This window comes from Acinonyx jubatus, chromosome A3, assembly GCF_027475565.1.
Source record: "Acinonyx jubatus isolate Ajub_Pintada_27869175 chromosome A3, VMU_Ajub_asm_v1.0, whole genome shotgun sequence".
In the NCBI taxonomy this organism is placed as follows: Eukaryota; Metazoa; Chordata; class Mammalia; order Carnivora; family Felidae; genus Acinonyx; species Acinonyx jubatus.
The window spans coordinates 124,157,728-124,170,399 of record NC_069388.1 but is presented as its reverse complement, the minus strand read 5'-3'; positions in this window follow the sequence as shown (position 1 = coordinate 124,170,399).

The following is a 12,672-nucleotide window of genomic DNA, read 5'->3' as shown; positions in this document are numbered from 1 at the left end:
CCAGAGTGAGGTAACTCTCGAATGCCGGGACCAGACAGCTCCCAAGGAGCAGCGAGTCTTGCTAAGCTGGCTACCTGGTGGGAGCAACACTGGAGCCAGGGACATCGGGATGCTGAGCAGCATTGGTCCCATCCTGTGCCCCAACTTCAGAACGGTGAGTTTTGATTAGAGCTCTTGCTGGGGAATAAGGACTTTACAGGACGTAGCTAGCTATTTGGGGGCATAATTTCCTTTAATAGGGCATAACCATTTCTCCTTGATTTATGAGTTGTTTCTTCAAAGTTATTTCCTATTTTTTTTCATGCTGATTTAATTACTATCTTTTCTGGTAAAGTAGGTTCAAAGTAAAGTAAGTTCCAATAATGTCTTTCTGTCAGGGAGACATTGAGGTAGACAAAGAAATAAGAAATGGTCCCTAAGAGGATGGGGTGTGCCCAGTTCGGGCTGTGCTGCTTACCAGTTCTGGGTTCTTGAATAAATTATTCAGAATTTCTGAGCTTTGGTTTCCTCATCTGTAAAATGGGGCTAACACTATGTGCCTCTGTATGCTGTCGTGAGAGCACAGAGCCTGGCGCACGGAAGCCGTTCATCATTCGGTAAGAGACACCTGGTATTACTCAGTCCATGACAAGACTGGATGAAGACGCCCAGGGCTCCTCACTGAAGTGTAATGAATGCTCTTTCTACTTCCTGACCCCTCGCTGTGGCCATAGTCAAAATACAAGCTGCACTCACCCCTCTCTTTGTCAGGCTAGGAGGTGGAGAGAGAAACAGAAGCCTCCATAGATCATGCATGGGGAGATAGTACAGAAAAACAAGAAAGGACCTAAGAGGTTTATTTCCCCCTCAATCTACAGATGAAGAAACGGAGACCCAGAGAGGAGAGGAACTTTCCGGAAATCAACAGCTTTGCTTTTATCTTAGTGATTTCTTTTTTATATAAAAAAAAATTTTTTTAACATTTATTCGTTTTTGAGAGACAGAGTATGAGCAGGGCAGGGGCAGAGAGAGAGAGGGAGACACAGAATCTGAGGCAGGCTCCAGGCTCTGAGCTGTCAGCACAGAGCCTGACATGGGGCTCAAACCCACTAAGTGTGAGATAATGACCTGAGCCGAAGTCAGATGCTCAACCGACTGAACCACTCAGGCACCCCAATGATTTTTTTTTTAAACCTTTCGGGATTGCAGCAAAGTCCCAGTATTTATGGATTTTTCTGTTCCGCCTTGTCTGGTCTCATATGCAAAGGGCAACATTTGGCACAGAAGGAAAGTAAAACCCAATTATGGCTGTCTGCAGTAGCTGGCACAGTTAGAATTTTAATATACACTTAATAGTGGTTTTATGACTCGCCGTTTATAGCAGGCTGGCTTCTCCTGCATGTCACTAATGAAATGCACTCCTCTGCTTCATCATGCATAGAATGGGTCAATGAATACTGGAGTATTCTGAAGGGGAAAAACCACGGTTCACATGCTTTGTATGAAATGTCGTTGGTCTTATTTGTACTGCTACCTTGATTCTGCAAATTCTCAGCTTTGCGACCAGAATTATTCTTTGAAATATCATTTTTGCTCACCAGTAGGAAAACTAGTTTTTGATGGGGAGGAAGAGGGTGGAAGTCTGATCTTGCATGAGGAGAGGTTCTGCTGGAAGGAGTCTGGTAATACAGTCCTGGATAGAACCTTAAAGATCTCTAGCATACCTCCCTGAATTTTAAGAAAAGGAAAATAAGGCCTAGAGATAGTACAGAAAAGAAGTAAGTTGCTAGAAGTCCTATAACCGGATGGTGGCAGAACAGGAACCAAGAGCCTTGATTTGGAAGACAATATACAGAGCTTACATATAATTTGTCTTCCTTCTTTAGAATCCTTGGGAACAAGAACAGAGTTCAGGCAACATGGTCACCTAACAATTTAAATTCAGAGGAGTAAGTCCACAAACAAACAAAAGTAAATAAAAGAAAGCAAGGTAAAGCAAATAAACCAAAAAACACAAATTCTCCCTGGTGAATATTTTCCAAGCAGAACATAAGCTAGATTGTCAGCTCCTTGAAAGCAGCCATTTTTACCTTTATAACATTGAGCTGAGGATTTAGAACATAATGCGAGTGATTGATTAACTGAAAAGGTTCTGAGATGAGATAAGTCATTTCATTTCTCAGGTAATAGTTATCTTTTTGGTTCCCTGGGGTAAGCCCAGAGAGAGAGGGCACTGGGAGCCTGCTTATCTTTATCAGGGCTCTGGGTCATGGGGTTGCAGTTGGTGATCAGTTTCTGCCCTTCCTTGTTAAGGGGTCAAGTCTTCATACATGCACCTCATTTCACTGAAGTGTAATTCCTTGTAACGGGTAGAACTGGCTTTGCTGGGACTTCGCTGTGTTTTATGTGTTGGGCATTTCTCACCTCTGAGCCGATTGCCTGGCCGGTGATTCAGTCAATGGTAAAAGGTTCTGGGTCACTGATAGGGCCCGATATAGCAGCATGGTCACTTGGGAGCCCAGACAAAGGATCCCATCTCTCCAGAGATTCTGTGGTTTGCTGAAAATGCATGGGAAGAGGCCACTTCCATGCAAAGACTTCAAGGGATGCCTTGACCCGGGAAGAAAGATTTTTGGTGGTGATAGTGCAGAGTTGATCTCTATTGTGGGACTCTCCCCTTGTACCTCAGAGGTATGGGCTTGATCCTGTCTGTACCCCCCTCAGTTGGTGCAAAATCAGAAGGCATTCTGTTCCACAGACAGCCCCTGCCAAAGAAGCATGATCACTGTGTTGTTTGTGTTCATCAGCCAGACTGGTTTAATAATAATTTAGCAGAAATAATATTAATAAGAACAACACCATACACAATAATAAAAAGAAATATTAATTAAATGACTAATTTTCAGATAGTTCATAAGCATTGTCTTATCTTAACTTCACTCAACCTTTGGAGGGAGGTATCATTCAACCCATTTCATGGGTGTGGACATTGAAACTCAGAATAGTAGACCAAGTTGTTCAGGGTCTCTTAAGCTAAATAAGTTACTAAGGAGAAATTTCTGTACTTGAAACAATTCTCTGACCCTAAAGTCAGTGTTCTTTCTATAGCATTGCATATTTGCATTTATGTGCAGTTTACAAACCAGATTCACTTCCACTAGCTCATTTGACTTTGAAACAACCCTATGACCTAGTTTTTATTTGGATCCTTATTTCACATATGAAACTGCCCAAATTTATATTTCTAGGAAGTGGCAGAACTGGGATTTAAATCCAGGTCTCTCTGCCATCAGAAAAAAAAAAGATGGATTTTGGAGTAGCTTGATATTATAATGACCTGGGATTCTGGGAATACCTGCATCATGTGTGGATCACAGCCACTCTCCACGTGGGTTTCTGAGGAAGAAATACTCAACGGGAGTTAGAAAAACAAACATGAAGAGTACCTTAGCTGAGATTTGGCACAAAAACCCAATGCAGAGAATTCTGATAAAACTATCTGAACTATGTGGAACACTCTTGTTAAAATACTCAGGACTCAGCCTACAGCAGACTAGGAAACCAGTGACTGTATTTCATTGCTGTGCTCAACATGTATCATGGGTTTTGCCCTAATGGGATCCTTAGAATGAAAGGACCACCAAAGGGAATCAAAGAACTACAACTGACTCTGACTTTTAATGCACACTCACTTGCAATTGTTAGCCTAGCTTCCAGCAGGTGGGAAAAGAAGCAGAGGAAGAAGGTAGGGAAACAAATTTTCTTTCCCTTCATTCTTATTGGTCTTTGAAGTGCAAACTGCCATATTGCTTCTTCCTACTTCAAATGCCCAGAACTGTTGGATCTCGACCCTGCCCTCCTTTCCTTTCCCAATTCACCTTCTTCCTGGTTTGTCAGATTACCAGGACTCCTCATTTTTCTCCTTTCCATCTGTTGGATTTTTGGCAAATCTTTCAGAACACCAGAATCTCAGGGGTTTTTTTCTCCCCACGTTTGGCTGTTGATCCTTTTGTTTCTTTGAGGGCCACAGTTCTCTATTGTTAATAAGTGTCACAAAAGATCCATGCATCCATCCAATCATTTAGTCCTAAAGTAAAAATGTAACACTGAGTACCTTCTAGGTGTCTAATTTTGCTAGTATACGTGTGACATAATATATTGGCGGAATTGACTAAAGAATATTTACTGGGGGAAATAGCTGGGTATGGAATCAATCAATATCAGGATCAATAATGAAGCAGTCATGGGGAGTATTATATAAATTATGTAAGTGACCACAAACTTCAATTCAGACCAGATTCTGGCTTCAGCCATATATCCATGTTGATCCTACATGCAAATGAAATTATTGGTGGTCAGGTTCTGTTGTAATTCAGCTGTGCTAACTAGACATTTGTAAGATGAATATTTAAACAGGACATTAAGCAGGCACTTGATGTTCAGCAAGCGTTTATGAGAAAGCAGATGAATTCTGGCATGGGAGCTAAGCTTTCTGAATTTTCAGCTTGGACTTGCAAACACTGTGAGCCTAGGATAATTCCCCCCTTCGGGGGCTCAGCTTTTCCATAGAAAGATGAGAGGAAGGCAACTGTTAAATGGTATAGATCCAGAATTTTGTGATATGAGGTTTACTGGAGGCACAACAGATTGCCTAAAAAGCCCTTGTCTTCCTTATCTCTGAAAGTTCAACTTCAGCTCCCAAAAGCTTTAGCTTAAATAGCCTCTCCTCTGTGGAGCCTGTCCTGATTGCCCTAATAAAGTAACTCCTGTCTTGCAACCCCCAGTCCATTTCAATGGGTGCAGTTCATGTAACTTAACATTTCGCACTTCATATTATTACCATTATTTGTGGTCATATCTTCCTCTTTCTTTTTTTACTTAAAAAAATTTTTTTAAGTTTATTTTGAGAGAGAAAGCACAGGGGAGGGGCAGAAAGAGAGAGAGAGACAGAATCCCAACCAGGCACTGGGTGTCAGTGGGGAGTCTGTCACAGGGCTTCAACTCACTGACCATGAGATCATGACCTGAACTGAAATCAAGACTTCAGTGCTTAACCGACTGAGCCACCCAGGTACCCCATATCCCACTTTTCTGTTAAACTTGTTGAAATCTTTAACCACCAGGTCAACATTTAATTCATTTCTGTATCTCTCATAGTTTTTAGTGCAGTGCCTGGCATACAATGGAGAGGTATTGTTTGTTGTGTGGTGATTAAATAAACCAGTGACTGTCAGATTGATTGAATAAATGAATGAATTACACATAAATGAAATCGATGAATGAATGTGTGTGGAGAGGGGAATGGACTGATTGATACAGTGTCTGCAAACCTAATATTCTTCAGTATAATGGCTGTTGGTCTGTATGAGGCATTGTGCTAAACCCCCTATACACATGATCTCACTAAACCTCACAGTAATACTTAGGGTAGGTATTATCATTTTCATTTTAAATATTTTTAATTTTTTTAATGTTTATTTTCTTTTATTTTTGAAAGAGAGAGAGAGAGCATAAGCAGAGGGGCAGAGAGAGAGGGAGACAGAATCTGAAGCAGGCTCCAGGCTCTGAGCTGTCAGTGCAGAGCTCGATGCGAGGATTGAACCCATGAACCGTGAGATCATGACCTGAGCTGAAGTCGGATGCTTAACTGACTGAGCCACCCTGGGGCCCCTGTCATTCTCCTTTTAAAGATGAAGAAGTTGGGTAGCCTGGGTGGCTCAATCAGTTGAGCGTCCGACTTTGGCTCAGGTCATGATCTCAGGGTTCATCGGTTTGAGCCCTGTGTCGGGCTCTGCGCTGACAGCTCAGAGCCTGGAGCCTGCTTCCGATTCTGTGTCTCCCTCTCTCTCTGCCCCTTCCCTGCTGTGCTGTCTCTCTCTGTCTCTCAAAAATAAATAAATGTAAAAAAAAAAAGATGAAGAAGCTGAAATTTAGAAAACAACTAAGGGGGCGCCTGGGTGGCACAGTTGGTTAAGCGTCCGACTTCAGCCAGGTCACGATCTCGCGGTCCGTGAGTTTGAGCCCCGCGTCAGGCTCTGGGCTGATGGCTCAGAGCCTGGAGCCAGTTTCCGATTCTGTGTCTCCCTCTCTCTCTGCCCCTCCCCCATTCATGCTCTGTCTCTCTCTGTCCCAAAAATAAATAAACGTTGAAAAAAAAATTTTAGAAAACAACTAAGGAAGGAATTTACCCAAAGATTGGGAACCCAAGTGTGTCTGACCACAGAGACCATGACTGCAGCCACTGGACTATATGCCTGCCATCTTTGCGGGATGAGTGAGAGAGCAAGGAACAGTATTTACAAGGATGTAGTTATACATGAACTATTGGTGGTCAGAGGGCTGGATCAGGTCTCCAGTAATTGTCAGTTGTGTCTCCTTTCCTTTTGGAATTCACAAAACACGGCAATTAATGGCTATTCCTTCTCACATTCGACCACAGAAGAATTTTAGGCTCATTGGCCAACAACCCACTATACTGGCTCAGTGTCAACCTCGGTGTTCATTTTGTTTGCATTTTAGACTGAACATTCCATGCAATTACATATAGTCTCACCACCATTATATTTAGAAGTTCCAGAATTACCCTCTGTTTTAGTGAGATTGGCCTAAAAGATCCACTTTGGTGAGACTGACATCAACTGAACTTGAAAACATTTCCCTCGCAGTCCCTGGATTGTGAGACTGAAATGTTCTTGATGGTGAAGTTTGTTTTGGATGCCGAGTATTAATGTGACATGAATTCAGGACTTACAATAATTAGACAATAATATCAATGACTCACCATTGGCCTCAATCATATTTTATAGTTAGGTACAAGAGGCATTACTTGTACAAATAATTTCTTTTTATTTAAATTAAAAAATTGACTTCATTTTTTTAACTTTTAAAAAAATTTTTAAAAATGTTTATTTATTTTTGAGTGAGGGAGAGACAGCGCATAAGTGGAGGGAGGCAGAAAGAGAGAGACACAGAATACGAAGCAGTCTCCAAGCTCTGAGCTGTCAGCACAGAGCATGTTGTGGAGATTGAACCCATGAACCCTGGAATCATGACCTGAGCCTAAGTCAGACACTTAACCAACTGAAACATCAAGGCACCCCTCGACTTCATTTTTTAGAGTAGTTTTAGGTTCATAGCAAAATTGAGCAGGAAGTACAAACTGTTCCCACATATCCCCTGCTCCCACAAATGTATTGTCTTTCCCATTATTAACATTCACTCCAGAGTGGCAAATGTGTTACAATTGTGAACCTGGCTAGACACATCATTACCACCCAAAGTTCATACTTTACAATAAGCTTCACTCTTGGTGTTACACATTCATTCCATGGATTTTGACGAGAGTATAATATGTCTTCAGTGTTATAGCATCATACAAAATAGTTTCACAGGTCCAAAACTCTTCTGTGCTCTGTTTATTCATCCCTCCCTCCCCCAACCCCTGGAAACCACTGATCTTTTTACTGTCTTCATAGTTTTGCCTTTTCCAAAATGTCCTATATTGGGAATCATACAGTATACAGTCTTTTCAGATTGCCTTCTTTCACTTAGTAATATGCATTTAAGATTCTTCCATATCTTTAATGGCTTGGTGGCTCTTTATTTTATTTTTGGGGGAGGTGGCTGAATAATATTCCATTGTTGAGATGCACTAAAGTTTATTTCTCTCCCCTCCCATACTAAAGGATATCTTGGTTACTTCCAAATTTTAGCAGTTATCAATAAAGCTGCTAATAAATATCTGTGTGCAGGTATTTGTGTAGACACATGTGTTTAATTCATTTGGATAAATAACAGAGTGCAATTACTAGATCTCAAGGTAAGGATATGTTTAGTCTTGTAGGTGTGGATTTGCAATCTAGGGAGCTTCTCAGGTGAAATCTGAAACTGGCCCTTGTAGGTAGAGGGCAAGGAGAGACAGAAGAAAGAAGTGGCCACTCCAGACTGATAAATGGCAGATCTAATAAGCAAGGGATCGTGCATGTGATGCTTGTCTTTGGTGGCTATAAGATGAGTAGATCTCTATACCTACCCACCAGAATCTTTTTTTTTTTTAATTTAAATTCAAGTTAGTTAACATATAGTGTAGTATTGTTTTCAGGAATAGAATTTATTGATTCATCACTTAAATATAACACCCAGTGTTCATCCCAACAAGTGCCCTCCTTAATGCCCATTATCCATTTAACCCATCCCCCCACCCACCACCCCTCCAGCAACCCTCAGTTTGCTCTCTGCATTTTTGAGTTTCTTATGGTTTGCCTCCCTTTCTGCCAGAATCTTAAAAGTTTATATAGAGGCCTTAACAGGGTTCAGTCTCTTATACCATCCAGAACCTCTCAACAGCACATTGCTTTCTCAAGGCCGTGTCCTTAAAAATGGCAGAACATACATTCTAAGGACAAGGGAGGGGCTGAGGAGCCTACAGTTGTCTGGGTCCAGCTCATCTGTCAACCATTGGTCATGTCTTATTTATAATTTCCTCCAAATTAAAAAAACTGCCAAACTGGTTTTCAAAGTGGCTGTACTGTTTTGCATTTTCACCAGCAATGAACTAGAGTTCTTGCTGCTTTGCATTCTTGCCAGCAATTGGTGTGTGTCAGTATTTTGAATTTTGGCCATTCTAAAGTGTCTGTAATAGTATCTCATCATTTTAATTTTCACTTCCCTGATGACATATGATTCAGAGCATCTTTTCATATACTTGTCATTTGTATATCTTTGATGAGGTGTCTGTTTAGGTCTTCTGCCCATTTTTAAATTGGGATTTTAATTTTCTGTTGTTGAGTTTTAAGAATATTTTGCATATTTTGGATAATATACACAGATATCCAATGTATATTTTGGATATTTTATCAGATAGGTCTTTTATAGCTGTTTTCTCTCAGTCTGCAGCTTGTCTTCTTATTCTCTTGATAGTGTCTTTTGCAGAGCAGCAGTTGTTTAGTTTAATGAAGTCCAGCTTTATCAATTATTTCTTTCATGGATCATGCCTTTGGTATTTTAACTAAAAAGTCTCTGCCAAATCCAAGGACATCTAGATGTTCTCTTATGTATCCTTCTAGGAATTTTATAGCTCTATGTTTTACATTTAGGTCTATGATCCATTTTGAGTTAATTTTTGTGGAGGGTGTAAGGTCTGTGCCTGGATTAATTTTTTTGTATGTGGATTTCCCATTGTTCCACTATCATTTGTTGATGAGGCTATCTTTGCTCTACTGCATTGCCTTTTCTCTTTCATCAAAGATTAGTTGATTATATTTATGTGGATCTATTTTTGAGCTCTATTTTGTTCACTGATAAACTTGTCTATTTTTTTCATCATTACCACACTTTTTTTTTATTATTCTTGCTTTATAGTAAGTCAGGTAGTATCAGTCCTTTAACTTTGTTCAAGTTAGGAAGAACTTATATCTTGATGATAGTAAATTTTCCTATCCATGAACATGGAATATCTGTTTAGCTTTTCTTTCATTTCTTTTGACAGGGTTTCATAGCTTTCCTCATATAGATCTTGTACATGTTTTGTTAGGTTTATACTTAAATAATTAATTTTGGAAGGGTGCTAAAGTATGTGGTATTGCATTTTTAATTTACAATTCGAATTGTTCATTGCTGATATATAGAAAAAGGAATTGACATTTGTATGTAACCTACTATATTGCAACCTTGCTATAATCACTTATTAGCTATAGGACTTTTTATTTTGATTCTTTGGGATTTTCTACATAGACCTTGATGTCATCTGAAATCAATGAGTCTTATGTCTCCCTTCCCTTGCTGTATACCATTTATTTCCTTTTCAACAATGTTGAATAGGAATGGTGAGAAGAAAAATTCTTCATATGTTCCTGATCTTAACAAGAAAACTTGTGGTTTCTCACCGTTAAGTATGATGTTAGCTATAGACTTTTTTTTTTTTGTAGATGTTCATTGTCAAGTTGAGGAAGTTCCTATCTCTCCCTAGTTTGTTGAACATTTTTGTCATGAATGAGTGTTGGATTTTGTCAACTGCCTTTTCTGTATCTATTGATATGATCATGAGATTTTTATTCTTTAACCTGTTTATGTTATTGATTATATTAATTGATTTTCAATTGTCAAACCACTTTTCCATACCTGGGATAAATCCTATTTGGTTTTGGTGTATAATTCTTTTTGTATTTTGTTGGATTTAATTTTCCAATATTTTTTTGAGGAATTTGCATCTCAACATTTACTTATATTGCCTCAATTATCCAGTAATTCAAATTAAGTCAAAACATAGTCTATTGTTGAATCCAATCAAAAGATCACAAAAATATTTCTATAGAGAGAATATAGGGTGATGGAAAAGAGAATTTGTATTTATTGATTGTTCCTATAATTGTATTGCTTAATTTAACCGTCATAAGTAGTGTGGAAATAAGTGTTACTATTTCCATTCTTCAGATGAGAAAATAATTTTCTCATTTAATCCTCAATGCCTTTTATCTGTATACAGCATAAACTGTGGAAAGTAATGAAACTCAGTTCCATTACCCATCCAGTAAGTAGCAGAGTCAAGATTTGAACTCATATCTGCATGATTACAAAATCCATGTTCTTTCTACTATGGCATATGGAGGGCAGTAACCTTAAACTGATCACTTCCATTATCCTTATGAGTAATTCTGAAGTGGCAGGAAGTCATCAGAATTTACAATTTATCAAAGAAGAGAGGCAAGGCTCTGTCTGTGCTTAGTTAGTCCTCCTCAGGGTTTCAAGTCATCTGGATAGTTTCAGAGCTTCCTGGAGGGAGGATGCATAAAAACAATGTCTTCAACCCCAGGTGATTCACCATCTAGGTGCAAGAATTTATATTTCCACAGTCACTGATCCAGAGGTCCAGTCATAAATACAGCCTTTCATGTGGACTCAAAGATACATTTATTCTTCCAACTGGACTCTGGAGGGGCTGTTTTAGTGTTTCAAGGATGAACCATGGATACCCAACTAGTCTTCAACACGTGTCTGTAGGTGGTCAAAGTCCCTTCATAAGGCTGATTATCTGCCTCTCGTCTCTTTTTTTTAAGCTATAAATAGATACTCACCATAAATGCTGACGATATACAAATAGATACTGTAAACCCCACAGTGGGGCCATGATGTCCAGCCAAATGCTTGGCTTTTCTCTTTCCCTGGCTTGGGTCTCATTTGATCCCCTTGGCTGCTACTCAGAGCCCTGTTGTATATGGATAGATTCCCCACAATAATGGGCAACAACAATCCAACTCTGGAATATCTGCCAAGTCTAGATTTCCTTCTACTATTTCCAGCCTACCTGAGCTAAGGAAGAATGGAGATTGTGACCATCTCTCTTCTCACAATGCCACTGCACCAAACCTATGTTAGAACATTATAAATGTCTATTCAGGATGTACTGTGACATCCAGTTCTTTGATATTACTTCTCCTGTTCAGAACAGCAAAGGACTGGGGCGCCTGGGTGGCTCAGTTGGTTGAGCATCTGACTTCAGTTCAGGTCAAGATCTCACAGTTCGTGAGTTAGAGCCCCGCATCGGGCTCTGTGCTGTCAGGTCAGAGCCTGGAGCTTGCTTCCGATTCTGTGCCTCCTTCTCTCTCTGCCCCTCCCCTGCTCTGTTGGGCTCTGTCTCTCTCTCCAAAATAAATAAACATTAAAAAATTAGAAAAAAAAAAGAGTACAGCAAAGGACCAGTCGTGGCCAACCTGACCAAGATGATAATACTATGACAATTTTTCTATTAATACCTTCCAACATGGCTATCTCAGGCTTGGGAAGGCTGAGATTTCTGATAAGCTCAGATATGCTGTATTTAAATGATTGCATAAGCAGATTTGATTTGTGATGACTTCTTCACTAATCTTATAATGTAGCTAGACCACTACAAGCTCAGGAGCACTTTGACACCACTGCCAGTTAGTCCAGCTTATCCTAAGACTAGACAGTCCTTTGCTGTGCATAATGCATGCAACTCTACAAACATGCCTCAGATATATTTGGTTTTTTAATCCAATTGGATTCCACTGGGACATGCTTTCATACTTACACTTCTATGACTCATGGTCATAATGATAAGCCTTGTATAATCCTGAAGCTTAAAGGGCTTCAGCACCCTGGCCTGGGGAAGTCATCAGGTTTAGTGGAAACAGAGTTGGTCTTAGCACCTGGAACTCTATCTTGAAGTCACGTGGTAGCAAATCACCTCTCTCCACATTCTCTTTGGAAAACTGATGAACACATAACCTATTGAATTACAGCTAATTTTAGTTCCAAAGCCATTAGGAAATAAGATCCAGGGGAGAATTTTAAGTAATTTCATTTCAGCTGATTAAGATGTTTAGATACAAGCATCACATTTAATGTTTGGAAACATTGTCAAAGTCAAAAGCACACTAAGCATACTGTGTCCTATGAGCTAACAAATCCATGGTGGTATCTATTTAAAATCTTGATAACTCAGTAAAAAATTCCTTGAAAGCTTTGCTAATTCCTTAGTCATAAAGGAAAGGTCTAGAGTCCTGGGGCACTTGTGGGATGGATTGCCATCCATCAACGATAAATTTGCTTATGGCTGTTTTTACAGTTTGCTCTGTACTTAGACCTAGTCTTGATTCTAAGCCTGTTCTCGTCCCCATTTGAATTTAGTTTTATTCAATGATTTATACTTCCTACATTTTAAGAATGATATAG